This window comes from Sapajus apella, unplaced genomic scaffold, assembly GCF_009761245.1.
Source record: "Sapajus apella isolate SASKATOON/1434 unplaced genomic scaffold, GSC_monkey_1.0 scaffold85, whole genome shotgun sequence".
NCBI lineage: Eukaryota > Metazoa > Chordata > Mammalia > Primates > Cebidae > Sapajus > Sapajus apella.
In genome coordinates this window covers 7,478,077-7,504,120 of record NW_022437025.1, presented here as the reverse complement: position 1 = coordinate 7,504,120, position 26,044 = coordinate 7,478,077, and the positions used below count along the sequence as shown (strand labels likewise).

The 26,044-nt window shown below is 43.8% G+C and overlaps 1 protein-coding gene and 1 long non-coding RNA gene across 2 annotated transcripts in view; one reads left to right on the top strand and one right to left on the bottom strand.

The window, feature by feature from the left end:
• The window catches only part of STK32B (serine/threonine kinase 32B), a 439,121-nt gene that overhangs the window by 134,361 nt on the left and 278,716 nt on the right, over positions 1-26,044 (top strand). The gene's annotated exons all lie outside the window — the stretch shown is intronic.
• LOC116534064 lies at positions 7,068-24,151 on the bottom strand. The gene is made up of 4 exons (XR_004261574.1): positions 23,857-24,151; positions 20,840-20,845; positions 11,646-11,650; positions 7,068-7,078 (listed from the first exon to the last, which is right to left on the bottom strand). It is a non-coding gene; the product is annotated as an uncharacterized LOC116534064 (long non-coding RNA).

The following is a 26,044-nucleotide window of genomic DNA, read 5'->3' as shown; positions in this document are numbered from 1 at the left end:
AAGGCACCAAAGGCAAAGCAGAGAGGGAAAGAAAAGCTACACCCCAGAGAGTGAGGGTGGTCTGTTAGTGGGATCCCTGGTGGGGTGGGTGGTGGGAGAGGAGGAAAGGTGAGGGAGAAAAGCAGCGGGAGTGTTTCAACACTTTGGCTCTAAGGTCTGCTCTTCCAGGTTCTCATCCTTGCTCTGCCTCTTGACGGCTATGATGCTGCTATGGACCCAATTGTGTTCCCCTGCCTCAAATTCATATGTAGAAGTGCCAGCCCCCAATGTCCCTGTATCTGGAGACAGGATATTTGAGAGGTAATTACAGCTAAATGAAGTCATAACAGCGGAGCATTAATCTGATAGGATTGTGGTGTTAGGAAAAGAAGAGAGGAAGATGGAGAGTGAGTGAGAGACCTCATTAAGGATACAGGGAGAAAGTTGCCCCTGCTGGTACCCTGAGCACAGATGTCCAGCTTTTAGAACTGTGAGAAATAAATTTCTATTGCTGGAGGCCCCAATCTATGTTTTTTTGTGTGGTAACCTAAGGCGACTAATAAAGGTCTCCACTGTTACTGCCATTCCAGGCACACATAGGAAATATTGCAGGTTTGGTTTCAGACCACAAGGAAACAAGTATCACAATAAAGCAAATCACACAATTTTTTTTTTGAGACTTGCTCTGTCACCAGGCTGGAGTGCAGTGGCACGATCTCGGCTGACTGCAACCGCTGTCTCCTGGGTTCAAGTGATTCCTCTGCCTCAGCCTCCTGTGTAGCTGGGACTACAGGTGAGCACCACCACTCCTGGCTAATTTTTTGTATTTTAGTAGAGACATTGTTTCGCCAGGACCATGATGGTCTCAATATGCTGACCTCATGATTTGCCCACCTCAGCCTCCCAAAGTGCTGGGATTATGGTCATGAGCCACCACATCAGGCTGAAATTATTTTATTTTCAATGCGTATAAAACTTATTTACCCTATACTGTCATCTATTAAGTGTGCAATAGAATTATATCTAAAAAACAATGTACATACCATAATTTAAAAATACTTCAAAAAGCTTATTCATCATGATCCAGTAGGCTTCATCCCGGGGATGCAAGGCTGGTTCAACATACACAAGTTTAGAGATGTAATCCACAACATAAACAGAACGAAAGACAGACACCACACAATTATCTCAATAGATACAGAGAAGACCTTCGACAAAATTCAACAGCCCTTTATGCTAAAAATTCTCAATAAACTAGGTATCGATGGAATGTATCTCAAAATAGTAAAAGCTACATATGACAAACACATAGCCAATATCATACTGAAAGGGCAAAACCTAGAAGCATTCCCTTTGAAATCTGTCACTAGGCAAGAATGCCCTCTCTCACCACTCCTATTCAACATAGTATTGGAAGTTCTAACTAGAGCAGTCAGGCAAGAAAAAGAAATAAAGGGTATTCAATTAGGAAAGGAGGAAGTCAAATTTTCTCTATTTGCAGATGGCATGATTTTATATTTAGAAGACCCCATCGTCTCAGCCCCAAATCTCCTTAAACTTGTAAGAAACTTCAGCAAAGTCTCAGACATTCCTATACACCAATAACAGACTAACAGAGAGCCAAACCAAGAGCAAACTCCCATTCACAATTGCAACATAAAATAACCTAGGAATACAACTAGCAAAGGATGTAAAGGACCTCTTCAAGGAGAACTACAAACCACTGCTCAAGGAAATAAGAGAGGACACGAACAGATAAAAATATTCCATGCTTATGGTTAGGAAGAATCAATATCATGAAAATGGCCATACAGCCCAAAGTAATTTATAGATTCAACACTATCCCCATCAAACTACCAATGACTATCTTCACAGAGCTGGAAAAAAACCACCTTAAACTTCATATGGAACCAAAAGAGAGCCCACATAGCCAAGACAATCCTAAGCAAAAAGAACGAAGCTGGGGGCATCATGCTACCTGACTTCAAACTATACTACAAGGCCACAGTAATCAAAACAGCATGGTACTGGTACCAAAACAGAGATATAGACCAATGGAACAGAACAGAGGCCTCAGAGGCAACACCACACATCTACAACCAGCTGATCTGTGACAAACCTGACAAAAACAAGCAATGGGGAAAGGATTCCCTGTTTACTAAATGGTGTTGGGAAAACTGGCTAGCAATGTGCCGAAAGCAGAAACTGGACCCCTTCCTGACACCTTACACTAAAATTAACTCCACATGGATTAAAGACTTAAACATAAGACCTAACACCATAAAAACCCTAGAAGAAAGCCTAGGCAAAACCATTCAGAACATAGGCATAGGCAAGGACTTCATGACTAAAACACCAAAAGTATTGGCAACAAAAGCCAAAATAGACAAATAGGATCTAATTAAACTCCAGAGCTTCTGCACAGCAACAGAAACAATCATTGGAGTGAATCAGCAACCAAAAGAATGGGAAAAAAATTTTGTAATCTACCCATTTGACAAATGGCTGATATCCAGAATCTACAAAGAACTGAAACAGATTTATAAGAAAAAACAAACCCATTCAAAAGTGGGCGAAGGATATGAACAGACACTTTTCAAAAGAAGACATATATGAGGCCAACAAACATATGAAAAAATGCTCATCATCACTGGTCATTAGAGAAATGCAAATCAAAACTACATTGAGATACCACCTCACACCAGTTAGAATGGCGATCACTAAAAAATCTGGGGACAACAGATGCTGGAGAGGATGTGGAGAAATAGGAACACTTTTATACTATTGGTGGGAGTGTAAATTAGTTGAACCATTGTGGAAGACAGTGTGGCGATTCCTTAAGGATGTGAAAATAGAAATTCCATTTGACCCAGCAGTCTCATTACTGGGTATATACCCAAAGGATTATAAATTTTTCTTTTATAAAGACACAAACACATATGTTTATTGTGGCACTGTTTACAACAGCAAAGACCTGGAATCAACCCAAATGCCCATCAGTGATAGGCTGAACAAGGAAAATGTGGCACATATACACCATGGAATACTATGCAGCCATAAAAAATGGTGAGTTCCTGTCCTCTGTAGGGACATGGATGAATCTGGAAACCATCAAAGCAAACTGACACATGAACAGAAAATCAAACACCGCATGTTTTCATTCATAGGTGGGTGTTGAACAATGAGAACACATGGACACAGGGAGGGGAGCACTACACACTGAGGTCTGTTAGTGGGGAATTAGGGGAGGGACAGCAGGGGGTAGGGAGGTTGGGGAGGGATAACATACGGAGACATGCCAGATATAGGTGACGGGGATGGAGGCAGCAAACCACCTTGCTATGTAAGTACCTAGGCAACAACCCTGCATGATCTGCACATGTACCCCAGAACCTCAAGTACAATAAAAAATAAAAATACTTTATTGCTCAAAATGCTTATGATTATCTGAGTCTTCAACAAGTTTTCATCTTTTTGCTTGATGTTGGCGGCTGCTGACTGACCAGAGTGGTGGTTGCTCTGGCAATTTCCTAAAGACAGCAGTGAAGTTTGCCGCAATGTTTGATTCTTCTTTGACCAAAGATTTCTTTGTAGCATGAGATGCTGTTTTATAGCATTTTACCTATGGCAGAACTTCTTTTAAAAATAGAGTCAATCCTTTAAAACCCTGCTGCTGATTTCTCAACTGTTTATGTGATATTCTAAATCCTTTGTTATTGGTTCAAAAATATTCATGGCATCTTCACAGGCAGTAGGCTCCATCCTCAGAAACTACTCTTTTTGTTCATCCATAAGAATCAACTCCTCATCTGTTCAAGTTTGGTCATGAGATTGCAACAATTCAGTGATATCTTCCCCCTCTACTTCTAATTCTCTTGCTATTTCCACCACATCTGCAGTAACTCCCTCCACTGAAGTCCTGAAACTCTCAAAGGCATCCATGAGGGTTGGAATCAATTTCTTCTAAACTCCTGTTAATGGTGATATTTTGACCTCCTCTCTCATGAATCACAGGTGTTCCTTTTTTTTTTTTTTGAGGTGGAGTCTTGCTCTGTAGCCCAAGTTGGAGTGCAGTGTTGCAATCTTGGCTCACTGCAGCCTCCGCCTCGTGGGTCCCAGTTCAAGCAATTCTCCTGCCTCAGCCTCCGGAGTGGCTGGTATTACAGGCATGCACCACCATGTCCAGCTCATTTTGTATTTTTAGTAGAGACGGAGTTTCACCATATTGGCCAGGCCGGTCTTGAACTCCTAACCTCGTGATCTGCCCGCCTCGGCCTCCCAAAGTGCTGGGATTACAGGCGTGAGCCACCACGCCTGGCCTCAGATGTTCTCAATGGCATCTAGAATGGCAAATTCTTTCCAGAAGATTTTCAATTTACTTTGCCCACCTAGGATGGCAAATTCTTGCCAGAAAATTTTCAATTTACTTTGCCCAGATCCATCAGCAGAATCATGATCACTGGCAGCTATAGCCTTGCAAAATGTACTTATTATTATTATTTTTGAGATGGAATATTGCCATCACCCAGGCTGGAGTGCAGTGGTGCGATCTCGGCTCACTACAACCTCCGCCTCCTGGCTTCAAAAGATTTTCCTGCCTCAGCATCCCAAGTAGCTGGGACTACAGGTACCCACTACCATGCCGGGCTAATTTTGTATTTTTAGTAGAGATGGGTTTCAGACTCCTGACCACAAGTGCTCCACCTGCCTCGGCCTCCCAAAATGCTGGGATTACAGGCATGAGCCATCGCACCTGGCCCCAACATTAAATAATGGGATGTGAAGGTCAAGATTACTCCTTGATCCATGGGCTGCAGGATGGATATTGTGTTATTAGGCATGAAAACAACATTCATCTCCTTGTACATCTTCGTTAGAGCTCTTGAGTGACCAGGTGTATTATCAACGAGCAGTAATATTTTGAAAGAAATCTTATTTTCTGAGCAGTAGTATCGTTTTCTCAATGGTGAGCTTAAAATATTTAGTAAAGCATTCTGTAATCCAATGTGCTGTCTTTCAGGCTTCATTGTTCCACTCATAGAGTATAAGCAGAATATATTTAGCAAAAATTTTAAGGGCCCTGGGATTTTCGGATGGTAAATGATCATTGGCTTCAACTTAAGGTCACCAGCCGCATTCGCCCCTAACAAGAGTCAGCCTGTTTTTAAAACTTTAAAACTGGCATTGACTTCTTTCTGGATGTAAAAGTCCTAGATGGCACCTACTTCCAATACGTTTATGAAGTGAGATGGGGGATGGCCAGTGAGTGGAGCATTCAGAACACACACCACGTTTATTGATTAAGTTCACCTTCTTATATAAATATAAGGCTGTTTTGTTTAATTGAAAAACTTGTTGTTTTGTGCAGCCTCCTTTGTCAATGACATTAGCAAGATATTCTGGATAAGTTGCTGCAGCTTCTCCATCAGCACTTGCTGTTTCACTTTGCATTTTTTAAATTATACTTTAAGTTCTGGGGTACATGTGCAGAACATGCAGGTTTGTTACATAGATATAAACATGCCATGGTGGTTTGCTGCATCTATCACCCCCGTCATCTACATTAGGTATTTCTCCTAATGCTATCCCTCCCCTAGCCTCCCACACCCCAACAGGCCCCTGTGTGTGATGTTCCCCTCCCTGTGTCTATGTGTTTTCGTTGTTCAACACCCACATATGAGTGAGAATGTGAGGTGTTTGGTTTTCTGTTCTTGTGTTAGTTTGCTGAGAGTGATGGCTTCCAGCTTCATCCGTGTCCCTGCGGAGGACATGAACTCATTGGAGTCACTTTGCACTGTTATGTTCTGGAGTCAGCTTTTTTTCCCCTTAAACCTCCTGAACCAACCTCTGCTACCTTTCAGCTCTTCTTCTGCAGCTTCCCCACCTCTCTCAGCCTTCATAAAATTGACGAGAGTTAGGAACTTGCTGTGGATTAGGCTTTGGCTTAAGGGGGTGTTGTGGCTGGTTTGATTTTCTGTCCAGACCACTCAAACTTTCTTCATATCAGCAAAAAGGCTGCTTCTCTTCTGTATCATTGGTAAGTTCCCTGGAGTAGCACTTTTAACTTCCTGTAGTAATTTTTTCTTTGCATTCAAAATTTGGCTAACTGTTCGTCAAAAGAGGCCCAGTTTTTAGCCTCCCTTGGCTTTTGACATGCCTTCCTCACTAAACTTAATCGTTTCTAGCTTTTGATTTAAATTGAGAGTCACGGGAATCTCCCTTTCACTTGAGCACTCAGAAGCCATTGCAGCGTTATTACTTGGCCTGATTTCAGTATTGTTGTGTCTCAGGGAAAAGGGAGACCTAAGGAGAAGGAGTGAGATGGGAGGAACGACCCGTGGTGGAGCATTGAGAACACACACAACATTTATTGATTAAGTTTGCCTTCTTATGTGGGTGCAGCTCATTGCAATAGTAATATCATTGATCACTTTGGGAGGCTGAGGTGGGCGGATCACTTGAGGTCAGAAGTTCCAGACCAGTCTGGCCAACATGATAAAACCCCATCTCTACTAAAAACATAAAAATTAGCCGGGCATAGTGGCACACACCTGTAATCCCAGCTACTTGGGAGGTTGAGGCAGGAGAATTGCTTGAACCCAGGAGGCAGAGGCTGCAGTGAGCCAAGACTGCACCACTGCACTCCAGCCTGGGCGACAGAGTGAGACTCCATTTTATTTTATTATTATTATTTTTTTAATTTATTTTATTGCATTTTAGGTTTTGGGGTACATGTGAAGGACATGCAAGATTGCTGCATAGGTACACACGTGGCAGCGTGATTTGCTGACTTCCTCCCCATCACCTATATCTGGCATTTCTCCCCATGCTATCTCTCCCTAACTCCCCACCCCCCACTGTCCCTCCCCTATTTCCCCCCAACAGACCCCAGTGTGTAGTGCTCCCCTCCCTGTGTCCATGTGTTCTCATTGTTCAACACCCGCCTATGAGTGAGAACAGCGGTGTTTGATCTTCTGCTCTTGTGTCAGTTTGCTGAGAATGATGGTTTCCAGGTTTATCCATGTCCCTACAAAGGACCCAAACTCATCGTTTTTGATGGCTGCATAATATTCCATGGTGTATATGTGCCACATTTTCCCTGTTGAAATACCATCTCACGCTGGTTAGAATGGCGATCGTTAAAAAATCTAGAGACAACAGATGCTGTAGAGGATGTGGAGAAATAGGAACACTTTTACATTGTTGGTGGGAGTGTAAATTAGTTCAACCATTGTGGAATACAGTGTGGCGATTCCTCAAGGACCTAGAAGTAGAAATTCCATTTGACCCAGCAATCCCATTACTGGGTATATATCCAAAGGATTATAAATCGTTCTACTATAAGGACATGTGCATACGAATGTTCATTGCAGCACAGTTTACAATAGCAAAGACCTGGAACCAACCCAAATGTCCATCGATGATAGACTGGACAGAGACTCCATTTTAAAAAAGCAAAAGAAGAAGAAAAAGAAAACAAAGATCACTGATCACAGATCACTATAATGAATATCATAATAATGAAAAAGGTTGAAATATTGCGAGAATTATCAAAATGTGACAGACACAAAGCGAGCGTGTGCTGTTGGAAAACCTGTTACTGACCAGCATGCCTGAGTCAGGGTTGCCACACACGTCCACTTTGTAAAAAATGCAGTATTTGCAAAGTGCTGTCAAGAGAAGCGCAGAAAAAATGAGCTGTGCCTATACTAGCACTTGTCCTTTGAGGTTGGCCGCTGGCTGGCTGAGCATCTGAAGTGACATTGCTGCACCTTTCCATGTGACTATGTGTTCTGTCCTCCTCCAGCATCGGACGTAAGGACAGGGACTTTTGGAAAATGTGTCTTGAGTTTTTAATATTAGACTGTTACCCTGATTGAATGTTAGTGGGTTAGTAGTTCATTCATGTGTTTGGGCTGTATTTTCAAAATCCATTTCTACTTACCTAATTGGCTGTATTACTAGACTTGCTGTTCATCTGTTTTGTTTAAAATTGGAGGAGGGAGGCATCTGTCCCTGTCTGCTGCCTGAACAACCGAGAGAATGAATGAACGTGCTCAGGACGTGAACAGATGTTGGAAGTTAGTTTAAATTGTTCTCAGGGTAATGTAGGTTTCTAGAACCGTCTTTGAGTAGCGATGGACCGAGTCAATACACGGATATCTACATTCCAGTTTCAGCCACAAAACAATCACTTAAATCAGTGGCTCAATTTTAAGTGTGGAGAGCTTTGATTAAAATAAAAATAAAATTTGAAGGCAGATCCAGTCTGGCTGAAGCAACAGGGCAGGGAAAGAGACTGGGGGTGAGGACAGAGACCAGAAGGCCCTAGGAAAACCTTTGACAAAGCTTATAAGCCTTACAAACAATTGCTAGATGCTGAGCAGCGTCATTTCCATGGAAGCAATTGTCCCTAGCCTTAACTGTTGCTATAGGCTCCCAACTGGTATTCAATGCCCAGCCAGTTATCCATCACCTGCATAACCTTAACAGGCAGATCTTATCAAAGTGTAAGTCTGTGCCTACCACTCCTCTGCATAAAATACCACAGTGGCTCCCCAAGGCCCTCAGAATAAATGTCTTTCTGTGTCCAGTCTCATCCCGATACCCACCCCTGCTACCATCTTGGGCCATTTTTGTTCTAGTCCATGCTAACTGATTTATGGGTGATCTGTAACACATCCTGTAACACTGTGGGGTACTCTGCATCTCCCTCATCACCACACAGCCCCTTCTTGTGCCCATTTCTCTGACTGCTCTTCATGCTTTCCCAAGTGTCTTCTGTAACCAGCACTCTCTTGGTTGGTCCATGGGGAATTATTAAATTCATCCCACACCTATTCAGTAATAGTAGTACCAGTACCATCTGTCCATCACCTATTATCCTGATTAATCCTCAGTGCCATTGTGCATGGTGGATGATGTTATCTCCAGATTACAGCTGGAAAAGCTGAGGACTAGTGGACTAAGTTATTTGTGCAAATATATAGCTGACAAGAGTCAGTACTAGGATGAAAAGCAATGCAATGGTGTGTTGGTAAATGCTTAACTACCCGCTCCCCAGGGTAGGGGTGTGGCGGGGGCAGAGAACAAGTCCTGTTTGCCAATTGCCATGGTGTAAATAGTTTCTTACAATTGTTGATTTTAAATTAGCAATGTGATGTCAGGCAGCTGGCAACATTTCTGGATATTTAGCATTTGATTATGATAAGCTGGCATGAGCTGGTTCCAGCACAGCCTTGCTAGACTCAGGTCTGACACCAAAGCTGGTTCTCTGTCTTTTTGTTTTGTTTTCCATTAAACTATAAGTTAAAACTGCCACTGGCACTTTGGAGTCCTCATTCTTCTTCTTCTTTTTTTTATTATTGTACTTTAGGTTCTGGGGTACATGTGCAGATCGTGCAGGATTGTTGCAGAGGTACAAACATGACAATGTGGTTTGCTGCCTTTCTATTCTCTTTCTAAACCCAATTTCTGTGAGTTAGGCCCAAAGCTAAGCCTCAAAAATAACAAGATGAATAAGTGATAGACCCTGCTCTGAGGGAGAGGAAGACAGCACGGTGATTATATACTCAGCAGTGTAGTAGAAATGGAAAATGGTCCTTCCTCTTCCTAGGTGTGTACCCTTTGTAAACCTCCGTTACCTTCTCTGCAAAATGGGATAACAGCTCTCTCCTTTTTATGCTTTGTGAGCTTCAAATTAAATGAGACCCCACGGACAAAAGCCCTGTGGAAAGGGTAATTTGTTGGAGCGGTATACATTATTATACTTCCTTCTGAGAAAAACCGAAGTGTGAATAATATCCTATCAATTTGCTGGAGAGTTCAAGTATATGAAATTGCTAGTGGGAGGTGGCGACTGCGCAGATGGAGCCCACGATGCTCAATGATTGAGCAATTTTATGTGAAGCTCACATCCCAGAGAGCCACAAAAATGGTATTCAAATGTAATACATTTTAAGCGGAAGTGTTCACCTGCTGTAGTGAGCTTAATTAAATTGGAAACTGTGGCGCCCTTGATCCTCAAGTGTTTGAAAGTCACATGGCAGCTCCTCACAGTTCCCCTGATGTCAGGCATGCGCGCCCCTTCTCTGCCCGCTGCTCCCGTCCCCTGCCTCCCCCACCCCGCTCAGGTCTTTGCACTGGCTGCTTTCTCTGCCTGGGTGATTTTCTCCGGAAATCTGCAAGGCATACCCCTTGGCTTCCTTCAGATCTCTGTCTACTGTCACCTTACATTTTGAGGTCTTTCTTGGACCTCCCAACTTAAAATTTTACGTTGCTCCCCACCTTGGCTGTCCCTTGCCCCCTTTTGTTGTAACTACATTTTCACTTCAGAACACAATATGCATTTTACTTATCTTCTTTATTTTCTATGCCACTTTCTCCCCCCACACAAAACTAGAAGAAAGATGTCCCTCTATCAGGATGAGAACTGTCATCTTTTTTTTTTCTAAAAAGACTTTATTTACAAAAAAAAAAACAGATGTAAAAGTTCACAGCAAAATTAAGGGGAGATTCCCCATGCACCTGCTGCCCCCCCCATGCAGCACCTCCTCTACCAAAGTGGTATAAGTTTTACCTTTGATGAACCCACGGTGGCACATGATGATCACTCAGGATCCCTGGTGCACAGTAGGGTCCCCCCCTGGACTTGTACATTCTGCAGGTTTGGACAAATGTGTAGTGACATGTATCCACCACGGTAGTGATATATGGAGCAATGTCACTGCCCTAAAACTCCTCTGCGATACGCTGATTTGTCCCTCGCTCCCCTCCACCCTGGAAACCAGTGATGTTTTCAGTTTTTAGAGCTGTGCCTTGTCCAGAATATCACATAGTTGGAATCATACAGTGTGTAGACTTTTCAGATGGGCTTCTTTCACTTAGTTATGCACATTTTAGTTTCCTCTATGTCTTTTCATGGCTTGATAGCTCATTTCCTTTTAGTGCTGAGTAATATTCCATTATCTATATATACTACAGCTTATTTACCCAGTAACCTACAGAAGGACATCTTAGGTGCTCCCATGTTTTGGCAATTGTGAATGAAGCAGCTGTAAACTTCAGTGCGCAAATTTTGCTGTGGACGTACATTTTCAGCTCTTTTGGATAACTACTAAGGAAAATGATGACTGGATTGTATGGTAAGAGTAGGCCTAGTTTTGTAAGACATTACCAACCTGGTTTCCAAAACGGCTGTCCCATTTTGGATTCCCGCCAGTAAGAAGTGAGAGTTCCTGTCGCTCCCTCCACATCCTCGCCAGAACTTGGAGTTGTCAGTGTTCTGGATTTTGTTCACTCTAGTAGGTGTATAGTGGTACAGTTGCGTTAATTCACATGTCCTCTGCATTTTTACCACTCTATTCCCACCATGCAGAACCATGCCTGGCATCTAGTAGGTGCTCAGTAAGTAGTAATTGAATTAACCAATTGAAAGAATAACTGTCCTTTTCTTCCCCACAAATCATGCAAATCATATGCAGAGAGCTGTGCATGATCAGCTCACCTGGTTCTTCACTCACATAGACCCTCACTAAACTGGAAAGCAGAAGCAGAATAGAACACTTTAGTCCTCTAAACCCAACATCACTATTTTTTTTTTGAAATGGAGTCTCACTGTGCCACCCAGAGTGGAGTGCAGTAGCATGATCTAGGCTCACTGCAACTTCTGCTGCTCGGGGTTAAACGATTCTTGTGCCTCAGCCTCCCAAGAAGCTAGGATTACAGGTGCCTACCACCACCCCTGGCTAATTTTTGTAGTTTTTAGTAGAGACAGGTTTCACCATCTTGGCCAGGCTGGTCTTGAACTCCTGACCTCATGATCCACCCGCCTTGGCCTCCCAAAGTACTGGGATTACACGTGTGAGCCACCACACCTGGCAACCCAACATAAATTCTTGGCTAGCCTATACTTTGACTAAAAAACTGGGATTTTGACCTCCATGCCTCTGATCCAGAGTAAGTTTGTGAAGAGAAGAAAGAGAAGTAACCTTGGATACGTTGGTGGGTAATGGGACAATTTTCATAGCTAACATTTAGTAAGCACTCATGGGGTACCTGGCACACTGCCAAAATTTCACGGACATCATCTCATTCATTCTTCACCAAACCCCTGTTAGGCTGGAACTTTGTTTCTCCATTTTGCAGAGGAGACAACTGAGGCAGAGGGAGGTTAGACGACCTATAATAGAGTGGGCCACGTGCCTGACTAGTGCGATCAGAGTGCCCTGTGCCAGGATGCCACACTGCATGTGGGGTCATGAGTTCATGTATTCAACATATTAAGCACCTGCCATGTACTGGGCACTGTCCTAAGTACTGGTGACATATGCAGAGCTAAAGAGTCATGCCTCACCCTGAAGAGTGCCTGCTTTCCCAGTCCGGACAGGGAGATCGGTAAAACTCAAATCATAAACAGAGCTATAATTCAGAATTCTGGCAGGTGAGAAGAAGGATGCTTACAGGAAACTCTGAGACTATGGAGTAAGAGGAACCTTGTCATCCGTTGGAGACATTAGGGGCAGCTCCCTGAAGAAGTGGCACCTCTTGTACTTCATGACACTGAATGCTCGGAGCAGGTCTCCAAGGCAGGTGTTATACAGATGGGAAAACTGAGGCTCAGAGAAGCTAAATGAGTGTCTACTGCCACATAGTTTGTAGGAAGCTGGCCTGCCATTCATAGCCAGCCTTTGTGACTCCAGAACCTGAACTCTCTACAACATAGCACCGCCTGCACTATTCTTCCTAATGGAATAAAAGTTGTTTGAAATTGTAAGGAATTTGAGAGGGAAAACTGAGCCCAGCCAGTGCCATTTTCTCTGCTGTGAACTAAGAACTTTAAGCTTTGGTTTTCCCTGGTTCCCATGGTGCCATCGGGGTCCAGGAAGTTACTTAGGGTCGGGTCACTTGGGGGCCAACGGGGTTGAGTTTGTGGACCAGGCCTCTGCCCTGCCTTATCCTGCATTCCTTTTTTAACCTGTTGGTGTTCTCCATTTGATTTCATTTAAGGAAGAGTTTCTGCTCTCAAACATTTTGACAGGTGGTAGCCTAGATAGTCTCTCCTGCTCAGTGGGTCTGAAAGTTAGCCACCCACAGCCTGCTTCATGGGCTGAGAACTGGACCCAAGCACAGCTGACTTGAGCTGAGATGGATGACTCAGACTATATGACCAAATCAAAAAAGGAATTACGGGCTTAACAAAATAAGCTGCAATTTGTAAAATCAAGGGCAGCACATGAATGGTTAAAGAAAATTGTCCTATTCCAAATCTATTTCAACTACTTTGCTCTCAGGTCAGCGACAGGCACAGGCTGGGAGGCAGGGAATAGAACAGGGGCATGGCACCTGCTCCCTGCAACCCCACACACCTTCCCTGTCCAACCAGAGGCCGCGCAGTGCCTCAGGGCATCAGGACTCATGCCCAACCGTAGAGACATAGAAAACAGCCTGGAGTGAACGTCCACTCCCAGGGAGGCATGCTTCACTGATAAATGGCCACCTGGGCTTCTGTTGTGGAGAACACTTTGAGATGCCACCGCCAAATGACGGGGTCAATTTAAGGTTCACATTGCAAGGTCCTGAGTCTAAAACTATGCTCTTTTCTTAGAAAACCCATCACAAGGGAATGTTGTAGATTCAGGACATTCCTTGTGTTACTGAATTCCCAGCAAGACCCCTGCTGTGTGTAACTACAGGACACCTTCTGCAGCACAGCAGCCTGGTCCTGGGGGCCTGGAATATCAAGCTTGAGACTTTGTCCCCCACACAATAATAATGGTGGTTTTAAATAAAAACATAGCATAAGGTGCAATTTATTTAGAAGACACTAGCACCAGGCTGTTCTGAGTTCATAACATTTACACACACACACACACACACACACACACACACACACACTCACTGTAGAAAGTTAGATTATTAAAGGAAATAATGAAACTGACTCACAGGGTAAGTTTAAACATGATCACAGTAGGCTATTATTTTTAAATGAAACATTTTTTTTTCCAGTTTTCTTAAAGTAGGATTGGCAGATAAACATTGTATATATTTATGGCATCCAAAGTGATGTCTGATATGTGTGCACGCTGTGAAATGATTACCACACTCGAGCTGATTAACCCATCCATCACCTCACGCAGTCACCTTTTTTGTGTGCAGTGAGAACACCAAGTTCTACTCTCTTGGCAAATATCGACTACACAAGACGTTCTTATCAGCTGCAGCCACCATGCTGTACATTAGAGTCCAGGACCTGCCCCTCCTATAATCAACAGTTTATATGCCCTTTGACCAGCATCTCTCCTCCACCCAGCCCCTGGCACCCTCCATTCCACTCTGTACTTCTATAAGTGTGACGTTTTTAGGAACACGCATGGCTGGAAGTACCCAGTCCAGCCTGCGGATTGCCTTTTCTTCCTCCTGTCGGTTGGGGAGGAGTGGTCCCTAGCGCTTCTCAACACCTTTCCTCCCTGCAGCCTTGGAAGAAGAGGAGCCCCAGCTACTGCATTTCCTGAGACTTGGCTGCCCATCCCTGGGGGAGTGAGGGCAGAGAGTGTGGTGACAAGACGATAGATGTGGTGGGCCACCGTCCCCTTGTCCCTCCTGACGCTTTCTCTGAACCTGACCCTTAAGAGCACGTTGGAGTCCGCTCTCAGCTGGTGCCACTGCTGCTCTGCAACACTGGGCCTCACATCCTCTCCCTTGGCAGGTTACGAACCTTCTTCCCCTGCAAATGTGAATGAAAGGGAATGCTGTGAACAGGTAGCTCAGCTTACTAGACGAACAGACTGAGGCCTGGAGAGATGGAGTACTTCCCCCAGTGTCCTCAGGCCTTACGCAGAAGAGTCAATATTTCAACCCATGTCTGTCTGACTCCAGGCTTGAGCATCTCCCACCACAGACCTTGCCTCCCCAGAGCCGTGGAAGCCTCTGCGTCATGCAGCCTGCAGAGATGGTCAGCAGGGATAACAGGTGTGCCAGTCGCTTCTCCTCTGGCTGTGCTTCTGCATCCTGGCAAGGTCAGTGCCATTGTCCTGGCCCCTGGTCTTGTGGAACACCCCATAGCCATAGGGACTTCTTCACAAGTGAGAGTGAATTTTTATTCCCAGCCACAAGTGTGAAACTAGAAGAAATATCTTGGAAGGTGAAGACACGAGGGCCATTGTTCCCAACAAATGTGCAAAGATTTCAGAGCATTTGCTGATTCAGAAGACAAGTGCATTTGCAGGATGGTGGACACATTGAACACTTACAGAGACTGCTGCATTCAGGAGCCCACATCTGTCAGAGACACCTGTGCTGGGCGCCTCCTTCCAGAAGCAGAAATCCTTGCCCACCCCTGGCTCTCTTAGCAGGGTACACGTCTCATGCTCCTGCGCCTCTCAGGTTCTGCTTTGCACGTGTTCTATCTGAGCACCCTTAAAGAGGGTCCACAGTTTACGCATTTCAGGAAGGCCGTCCAGAGCCACCTGGGCTTGTCCACTCACAGGCGTTCTCTCTCTCTCTCTCACTTCCCTGTTTGATTTCAGCACAGCCCTTTTCGTCTGTGATGTGAATGTGTTTTCTTATTTCTTTATAGATTTTTTTCCATCCCCAGAAAAAAAAAGTGAGCTTTCTGAGGCCAACACTCCTGTGTATATTATTCTCTGCTGTGTTCCCCTAAAGAGTATCTGCCACATGTAAGCATTCGATCATATGTTTTTTTATGTTGAATTAGATATTTGTACTTGGTCCATAGCTTAGGATCTAGTATATTCAGAAGTTCAGAAAGAAGAATAGAGTGAAAGAAATGAGAAGCCACCTGTCCTCACATTGGGGAGAGATTTTCAAGGGCAGGGACCTTGCCCTTCGCTCATCCTCATCCTCATCCTCAGATCCCAACACAAGACAATGCCCTTCGCATGGGTGACAAATTACCCCACAACATGCTGAGTTTACTATGCAAATGTATGTTCCAGAGCAATTGGAAGATGAACTTCAATGTATCTTGATCTCAGGAATTCTCCTTAGTTCTTATTTTTAATTATCTTCTCCATTATTCATAGTAGAAGAATGTATTAAGCAGTTCTCGCCCTGCTATAAAGAAATACCTGAGACTTGGTGATTTATTTAAAAAAAGATGTTTAATTGGCTCATGGTTCTGCGGGCTGTACAGAAACCATAGCTGCTTCTGTTTCTGAGGAGGCCTCAGGAAATTTATAATCATGATGGAAGGTGAAGTGTTAGCAAAGTTGTCTTACATAGCAGGAGCAGGATGAAGGAGGGGACGTGCTACACACTTTTAAACAATCAGATTTTATGGTAACTCTTTCACTCACTATCACAAGGACAACACCTAGGGGGTGGTACTAACTCATCCATGAGAAACTGCCCTCTGATCCAATCACCTCCCAGCAGGCCCCCCTCCAACACGGAGTATTACAATTGAACATGAGATTTGGGTGAAGACACAGAGCCAAACCATATCAAAGTGTATGGGTTTTACTTTTTTGGGTTGTTTGCTTTTAGAGACGGGGGAGGGGGTCTCATTCTTCTCCATAGAATGGAGAAGAAAGTCTTAGTTAAAAGCTAGCCTGTCTTTAACACTTTCCTATTCCCTGTCAGTCGCCATTGTAAACAAGGAAAGGCCTGGTCTCAGGCCAGAACTCTGGCAGGTAACAGTATATAGTTAGACTTGAATGATACTGTGTGTAAGTTTCATGATATATACATATATGTTTAGGGTTGCCATCACAACTGAAGATAGTTGTGATGTGAATGACAGCTCTCACTCACAGAATGAGAGACCTATTGTTTCAGGCTGCGGTGCATTGGCACAATCCTAGCTCAATTGCAGCCTCCAACTCCTGGGCTCAAGCAGTCACCTGGCCTCAGCCTATGTTTTCTTTTCGATTGACAGGGCATGTACCTTTGATTTCTCAATATGTTCTTCAAGATAGGGCTATGGCTTGCTCACATAGAAGTAAGAAAATGAGGCATTTATAAAATGTATGATTTGTGGTTGCTACCTCCTCCCCTTCCTCCTCCTTAAGCCAGCAACCTGCTACTCCTTGGTACTTTTCAACCAGTAAAAGAATATTGGAATGACCCTCCAAAGTGATTACCCATGTTCTAGATGATAACTGTTTCTGTGACGTCCTGGAAAAGAAAGCTGGAAAGGCTTAACATCAAGGTGGTCTCACTTGGTCTTATGTGCACTACCTTCCTGCCTGAGAACCACCTGCAGTATTATGGACATGACATTTTTATATCAACTCACTTGCACTTGATTTTTAAAACTTGGTGTTACTGATATAAGTAAAAAACTATCTTTAGGGCTGGACACAGTGGCTCACACCTGTAATCCCAGCACTTTGGGAAACTGAGGCAGAAGGATCATGAGGTCAAGAGATCGAGACCATCATGGCCAGCATGGTGAAACCCCATCTCTACTAAAAATACAAAAAAAATTAGCCAGGCATGGTGGCACACGCCTATAGTCCCAGCTACTCAGGAGGCTGAGGCAGGAGAATCACTTGAACCTGGGAGCTGGAGGGTGCAGTGTGAAGAGATTGCACCATTGCACTCCAGCCTGGCAACAGAGTGAGACACTGTCTCAAAAAAAAAAAAAAAAAAGCAATAAAAAACTATCTTCAGTTGTGATGGCAACCCTAAACATATATATATATATATATATATATATATATATATATATATATATATAAAATGAAACTTACACGGCATCATTAAAGCCTGACTATACACTGTTACCTGCCAAAGTTCTGGCCTGAGACCAGGCCTTTCCTTGTTTACAATGGCTACTGACAGGGAATAGGAAAGTGTTAAAGACAGGCTAGCTTTTAACTAAGACTTTCTTCTCCATACGATCCAGATGGAAGTACAGTTGGAGAAGGAGGGAGTGGTGTTCTTGCCCGGCATTCCACGGGCACCTGGGATCATCCATGGGTAGCACCTTGCAGGGTGGCATCAGCCCACAGCAGGCCCTCAGCGTTCAGTGTCACTGAGGTTGTCCACAGCCTACATCCTCAATGACACTGAATGTTGAGGGCCTGCTGTGGGCTGATGCCACCCTGTGAGGCTCTTTTCTTCTTTCCTTTTCCTTCTCTTTCCTCCCCACTCTGCTTTCTTCATTTTTTTTTTTTTTTGCCCACCTCATAGTTTTGTTCTGAAACATACTTAAAACCAGTAACAAATATTTAAAAATTCAAATAAGAATTTTTACTACTAAGTGAGAAAACAAAAGGAAGGACACATGTTGGGAATGAAGACTCAGCAGGAACAAATCCAGATCCAGGTGAACACAGCACTCCATGGACCTGCATGGCTGCAGCGTTGCTGTTGATGATGACCATCTGTGATGTGGTTAGGGTGGGTGCCATGACAAATATGATGCCCCCTCCTCTCCTTTCAAATCTCTAGAAGCAGCAGGTATCCAGCCTGCCAGGACCTCAATTGGTTTCTTCCCATGAGCAGATGGGCTTTAGAAATGGTCTTCACCTTCAGGTCTTTGGACCCCAGAGCCGTAACATGTTGGGACTCAAAAGCTCAGATGTCTGCAGGGACAAGCAGGTGACAAATGAATGAAGGAGGACAATAGGGAGAGACAACAAGGAGTGGTGGGGACTGTGGCTAGCAGAGAACTCACGTTGTCACATCATCGCTCTGTGGGAAGGGTTCAGGATGGGGTTTGGTGTGGAGCTGGTAAGAGGTGCCCAGCTCTGTAGGTTACTCATGTCTAGGTGACTCTTTGCTGACTTGTCATTCTCTTGGAATCACTTTGCTACATAGCATGACTCAGTTGACCAATTGTTTTCAAGCTGAACTCGATGGAGTTCCTTTAGCTGCTGTAGCAAGAGTGGGGGAGCATATGCAGTGGGCAGCTCTGACAGCTACCCAGTCCTCAATCTGTTCCTCATCACTCTGTATCCATTTCTTCGCAGAGCATATGTCACCATTGGAAATAATCTTGTTCATTTATTTGCTTAGTTCCTTATTTATCTCCACCAAAATGAATGCACTATTTCTGGGCTGTCAGATTTCATCACAAGAATTCATTCAAGAAATATTGGTAGAAGGCATGAATAATCGAATGAAGGATCGAACATATTCTGCTTTTGCAACAGCTATACCTCTTAACTAGTTCGCTTGTTTGATGCATTGATAATCTTTAAATGCTATCCTTTCACTCTTGTTAAGAGATTTTTATCTTTGGAACTGATTTTGAAATGTATCAGACGCTTTTTGAAAAAGTATAAAAATGCTCGGATGTTTTGGTTCAATTATGATTAACGACATTATTCAATTTATCAATAGTGAGCCATCCTACCTGGAATAAGCCCCATTTATGTTTCATGATAAAATGTGTATTTTTTTTCAGCAAATAATAATGATAATATCTAGAATTCACTGCATTTTTTTTCTGCATGGTAGTTTCTCTTCAGAATGCTTGAAATGTGCCATCTCATGCCATACAAACTACCCTCTATGATGAACTGTTCTTATTTTTCCAAGGTAGGAACCTCACAAAATCTACATAAAGTGAGGGCCTGGTGCCTAACAGTGGATACTTCTCAAAGTTAGCTGTTACTATGATGATCAAACTTTGTCTGCATCCCTGATTATCTGCATAGAGTATAAATGTCTAGATGTCAGCCAACAATCTTTCAAAAGGTTTTTGAATCATACTGTGAAATTGCAATTCAGAATTTATGCCACTTGACATACCACCTGTGGAAATTTCCCTTTCACCACATTCTCACCAACTAATTTGTAGTTTGATGGAGCGTGGTGGTGGCAAGGTGGTGCCTTATACTTGTTTCAATACATGTGCCTTTTTTTCCCAATAATACTAATAAATTTTTTCACAAGATTACGGCCCAGTTGTTTAATCAGTGCTTTCTGCATCAAGGTTCAAGTTGGGTTCTAAAGGACAAGGGGGAGAAAGCTGCTAGGCGTCGCCATCTGGAGTAGCTGGTCTGTCTGGTAGGAGTGAAGGGTAGAAATGGACCCCTCTCACTGCCTCTGCAGTACATTTAGGCACATAGCCCACATCGATTCCTGATTATCCATGAGGTGGTGACACCACACTCTCTCTTGAAAGAAGGAGGATTTCAAGGGGCAGATAAAGGAGGAGGGTTGCACCTGGCAGAGGGCTAGACATGCACAGAGGTCTGGGAGGTTGGCATTTGTGCCCTACTGCATCCAAACACTATGTCCTCACGTCATATTAGGTGGCACTGGATGTGTGGGAGTCACAATGGCAGTTCTTTGTGTCAGGCTGGCTGAAAATCCCTGCCACGCACAGTGTTTATGCAGAGGTGGCTGATCCTGTCTTTCCTTCCTAATTATGCACTTTTGTATGAGGTGCAGTGAAAGGAAAAATTAGCCTTAGCCACTCTGGCAATTTCCATTTTGTTCACATCTTTCAGGTGGGTAATGGAAGTAATGCGATTTCTGATGAACCTTAGCCAGTCCCAGGTTTTGCCTCTGGATGTTAATCTCGAGAAGTGCTGGGCATTACAGAGATCCTTTACGGGACATCAGAAAGCAGATTGGTGGACTAGGATGCCCTTCTCAGCCACAGTTCCAGCTAAAGGTACACACATAAATGAGTATTACTTTAATTAAAGATGCAAGGTGGTTGTTTGTACAGAAGCCAGCCAAGCAAGGCAGGTCTGTGCGCATCAACATTGCACAGAAAGTAGAGAGACTAATAAGGTGTAGCCAGGAGTGCTACCACAGGACCACAGGGACCTATTTCAATGAATATATTAAGTGCTTGTCATTAGCATATCTTTGTTGCTATGTGACCATGCACTCCTGAATATTTGAAAACCTATTGGTGTCTTATGTGGCTTTGAACTGCTGCCTCCAATCTTGCTTACATTATAAATCAGCTCTGTGAATGCTTTCTGTTTTTTTTTTTTTTTTCATCTCCGAATCACTGCGTGTTCCACATTAGTGAAGCCCACCTTAATAAGACTGTATTCTGTGTCTTTAAATTTTCTCTTCACTGTCTTTGGTTTTCCAATTTGACTAAGGTTCAACCTGACTTTGTGCTCCATAAACCCTGGCACTTTTGTATCCCCCAACACCAGGTGGTTTCCTACAATTGTCCATGTCTTTAAATGTGCTGTACAATTTTCCTAAATTTTCTCCCACCCCTGCCTACCTGGTGAACTCTGCTCATTTGTGAAGCCTTCCCCACTCCCACAAGAGGAATGCCATTTTTAAATCGAGTGGTTGGGGGAAATACTACTTTTCCTGGGGAACTGGAATGCTTCATCCTTTCTGATAGTGAATCTGTTTGTGTCTGGCTGTGTCCGTCTTCCCCACTCTAGTTGAAAGGAAGCTCAGGGCTAAACAACTTTAAGAGGTCATGAAGTGCCTTAGGAACAGAGCCCCCACAACAGGCAGCCTGAATGTGACTCTCGAGTCACCAGCTGCCTGGCTTCAGACAATTTGTTAAGTCTCAGTTTTCTCATCTATAAAATGAGAAGAATGTCTAGTTCCTACACTCAAAATGTGTGTTATCGAATCAAGCAATGCCCGGTTGCTCTTAACAGGCTGAAGAATCTTAGTACATTCACTGCCTGCTTTGTTTTTGATCTGCATTCCTCTGCCTTTTTGTTTTGTTTTGTTTTTTTAAATTGCCCTGCTCTCTACTTGACATTACAATTCTCTGGTCTAAAATCACTATTCCTATTTTTATCCTCATTTTGTTTTCTACATTTACGGCATAAGCCACCTAAAGTCATTTGCCGAACTGACCAAGATATACTGAAATAAGTGATTCTATTTTTAAAGTGGTTGGAAGTCTCCAGCGTTGTTTGCCAGTGAGTCGTGCCACTCAGTTCCTCCCACATGCTGCCCCTATCTTCCAGGTTCAGGATGGTAGAGCAGGCCCGCAGGGATGCTGCAGCAGATGGAAGAGCACAGCTTTATTAGTATATTGGCAAAACCCCCATGCCTCATTGCACTGTTCTGCCAAAAGCAGGTTTGAAAAACTTGGCTTAGGCTCAAGGCCAAAATGGAACATTATTTTCCAGCTTAAATCTAGTTGCAGGGATCCAGGGACCCAGATGTAGCTACAGAGATAGGAAAAGTCGTGGTACGTGGCGACTGAATGTACTCACCCAAACAGACTTCACCAAGCATCACATCAATGGGAAAGCCTTACAGACTCCGGGTCATGGGTCCCCATTCCTCAGATTTCCATTAACCTGAGACTAAGGTTCAGGCATCAGTAATTGGAAAGTTCCCCAGATGATTCCATGGTGCAGCCAGGGTTGAAACTACTAAGCCACTGAGCCCCTCAGTAGGCTGGTGGTACATATTGGATGGGTGGAGGAAGTACAGGCCAGGGCTCTTGCAACCCTGTGAATGAAGAAATAGCTGGCAATAAAATGCACCAGAAATGGATTTTTGAAGCAGTTGATCCCACTCAACAGTAAAACATGGCTCAGTGATGGAAAGTCAGGCTCTGATCAGTTGAGTGGGTCTCTCTTCCTTTGTTTTGGGAAATGTGAGTGAATGGAAAGGAGAGAGATCAATTATGTTCTTAGCAATATTCTGGAGTGAAGAGGAGCAGGGGCTCTCTCCTGTATTGAAAGTCAACGTTGCTCACAGAGAGGGCTGTGTCCTTGTCCCTAGGACACAGGGGTGTAGTGAGCATCCTGCAGCCCCGTCTTGCCCTGGAAGACCTCAGCCCTGCAGGTTTCCATGGGGCCTGACAGCTTTGTCCAGAAGTGCCACAGGATAGGCACAACCGTGGGAGCTTCCAGCTCAGCATCTTGCTTCAGGAAATGTTTCTTTTGATATTCATACTCAGCTCAGTGATTGAGGGATGAGTTGCACTCCCCAATTAATTGTACCCCACTCCTAAAGAATGAAGAAGGGCAGAAAAAGGAAGCAAAGTGCTCCAATTCCTGACATGTATTAGTCCGTTCTCACACTGCAATAAAGAACTACCTGAGACTGGGTCATTTATAAAGGAAAGAAGTTTAATTGTCTCACAGTTCCACATGGCTGGGGAGGCCTCAGGAAACTTACAGTCATGGCAGAAGGTGAAGGGGGAGCAAGGCACATCTTACATAGTAGCATTGGAGAGAGAGCCAAACAATTTTAAACCATCAGATCTCCTGAGAACTCACACATTGTCTCAATAACAGAACGGGGAAAACTGTTCCCATGATTGATTCACCTCCCACTAGATCCCTCTGTTGAAATATGGGGATTACAATTCAAAATGAGATTTGGATGGAGTCATAGAGCGAAACCGTTCTGCCCTAAACCTCCCAAATCTCATGTTTTTCTCACATTTCAAAACACAATAATGACTTCCCAACAGTTTCCCAGTCTTAACTCATTCCAGCATTAACCCAAAAGTCCAAGTCCAAAGTTTCATCTGAGACAAGGTATGTCTCTTTTGCCTATGAGCCTATATTATCAAAAGCAAGTTAGTTACTTCCAAGGTACAAAGGGGGTACAGGCATTGGGTAGATGCCTGTATTCCAAGCAGGAGAAATGGCCAAAACAAAGGGGTAGCAGGCCCCATGCAAATCTGAAACCCAGCAGGGCAAAGCTCCAATATAGTCTCCTTTGACTCTGTGTCTCACATCCAAGGCATGTTGATGCAAAGGTTGGGCTTCCAAGGCCTTGGGCAACTCTACCCCTGTGGGTCTGCAGGGTACAGTGCCCATGGCTGCTTTCATGGGCTAGTAGTGGTGGAGTACCTGCAGCTTTTCCAGGTGCAAGCTATCAGTGGATCTACCATTCTGGGGTCTGGAGGAAAGTATCCCTCATCTCATAGCTCTGCTAGGCGCAGTGGGGACTCCGTGAGAAGGCCCCAACCTCATGTTTCTTCTCTGCATTCATTACCCTAATAGAGGTTCTCCATGAGGGCTCCACCCCTCATGGAGACTTCTGCCTGGACGTCCATACATTTCCATGCATCATCTGAAATCTAGGCAGAGGTTCCCAAACCTCAACTCTTATCTTCTGCACACCTACAGGCTCAATGCTACATGTAAGCTGCCAAAGCTTGGGGCTGGCACCCTCTAAAGCCACATTTTGAGCTGTACCTTGACCTGTTTTAGCCACAGCTGTAGCCAGAGTGGCTGGGATTCAGGACAGCATGTCCTGAGGCTGCATAGAGCAGCAGGGTTCTGAGCCTGGGCCATTAAACCACTTTTTCTCCTAGGCCTCCAGGCCTGTGAGGGAAGGACCTGCTGTGAAAATCTCTGACATGCCCTGGAGACATTTTTGCTAATGTCGTGGCAATTAACATTTCATTCTACTTACTTGTACAAATTTCTGCAGCTGGTTTGAATTTCTCCTCAGAAAATGGATTTTTCTTTTCTACCACATGGTCAGGCTGCAAATTTTCCAAACTTTAATGCTCCATTTCTCTTTTAAACATAAGTTCCGATTTTAGATCATCCCTTTGGAAATGCATATAACTGTATGATTTTAGAAAAAGCCAGGTCATATCTTGAATGCTTTGCTGCTTAGACATTTCTTCTGCTAGATATCCTAAATTATCTCTCTGTGGAAGTTCAAAGTTCCACAGATCTCTAGGGCAAGGCAAAATGCCACCAGTCTGTTTGCTAAAGCATAGCAAAAGTGGTTTTTACTCCAGTTCTCAATAAGTTCCTTATCTCCGTCTAAGATCACCTCAGGCTGGACTTCACTGTTTATATCACTATCAGCATTTTGGTCACAACCATTCAACAAGTCTCCAGGAAGTTCCAAACCTTCCCACATTTTTCTGTCTTCTTCTGAGCCCTCCCAACTGTTCCAACCTCTGCCGATTACCCAGTTCCAAAGTTGCTTCCACACTTTCAGGTATTTTTATACCAATACCCCAGTCCTGGTACCAATTTTCTCATCTGAGAAAATTGTGTCAGTCCATTCTCACACTGCCATAAATAACTATTGGATAATTTATAAAGGAAATAGGTTTAATTGACTCATGGTTTTGCATGACTGGAGAGGCCTTGGAAAACTTACAATCATGGCAAAAGGCAAAGGGGAAGCAAGGCACATCTTACATGACAGCAGGAAGACAAAGAGTGAGGGGGCGGGGACTGCCAAACACTTTTAAACTATAAGATCTCATGAGAACTCACTCACTATCATGAGAACTCACTCACTATCATAAGAACAGCATGGGCAAAACTGCCCCCATGATCCAATCATCTCCCTTTCTTGATACATGGGGATTACAATTTGAGACAAGATTTGGGTGGGGTCACAGAGTTAAATTATGTCAGGGCATTTGGGGAAAGACTTGTGGGGCTGACATCCTTCTGTGCTGCACAAGCTAACCAGCAAGACACATAGAGCTACCCTAAATATGGGGCTTGCAGGCTTAAAATGGAGAGATCTGCAAGGGATGGTAGCTGCATGGCGGCCCCACGTGTCATTGGTTCCATCTCCTCCATGTCTGTAATTTCAAGAGTCCTTTCTGGGCACTTTAAGTAACATTTAACTATTGATGTGCATCTTGGAAATTGATGACTGGGCATGATGCTACATTAACATGGGGGTGTCAACAGAACTGACTTATTTATTAATATTAACCTCAGCTTAGAACACCCCCCGTGGGCAACAGTACCTTTGTTTGGGAAGCAAGTTCACAGTGTGGAATTGTGGAAAGGGCTTGGGTGGTGGCAAATGGGAGACCTGAAATGAAATCCCAGCTCTTCAACTTGGAAGCTGTGTGACCTTGGGCAAGACCTCTCTGGCTTCAATTTCACTTTTCTCTAAAAAGCTGAAGGTACTTCTTGTTGCTGCAATGAGTAAATAAAATAATGTGTAAATAGTACAGCCTACTTAGGACACAAGTGCTCAACAGAAGATCATCCCCCATCTCCTCTTACTCAAATGCACCTTTTTAGATTTTCTTTAGATGATTTCCCCCAGAGGAATTAAATTACTGAAATATTTATTTCTGATATTCATTCATTCATCTGCTCATTCATTCATTTAATAAACAGTTTGCACAATCTGTTCCCCCTCCCTCAAATGCAGCTCTGTCCCCTTCCCACCCGCTGTAGCTCTGTCT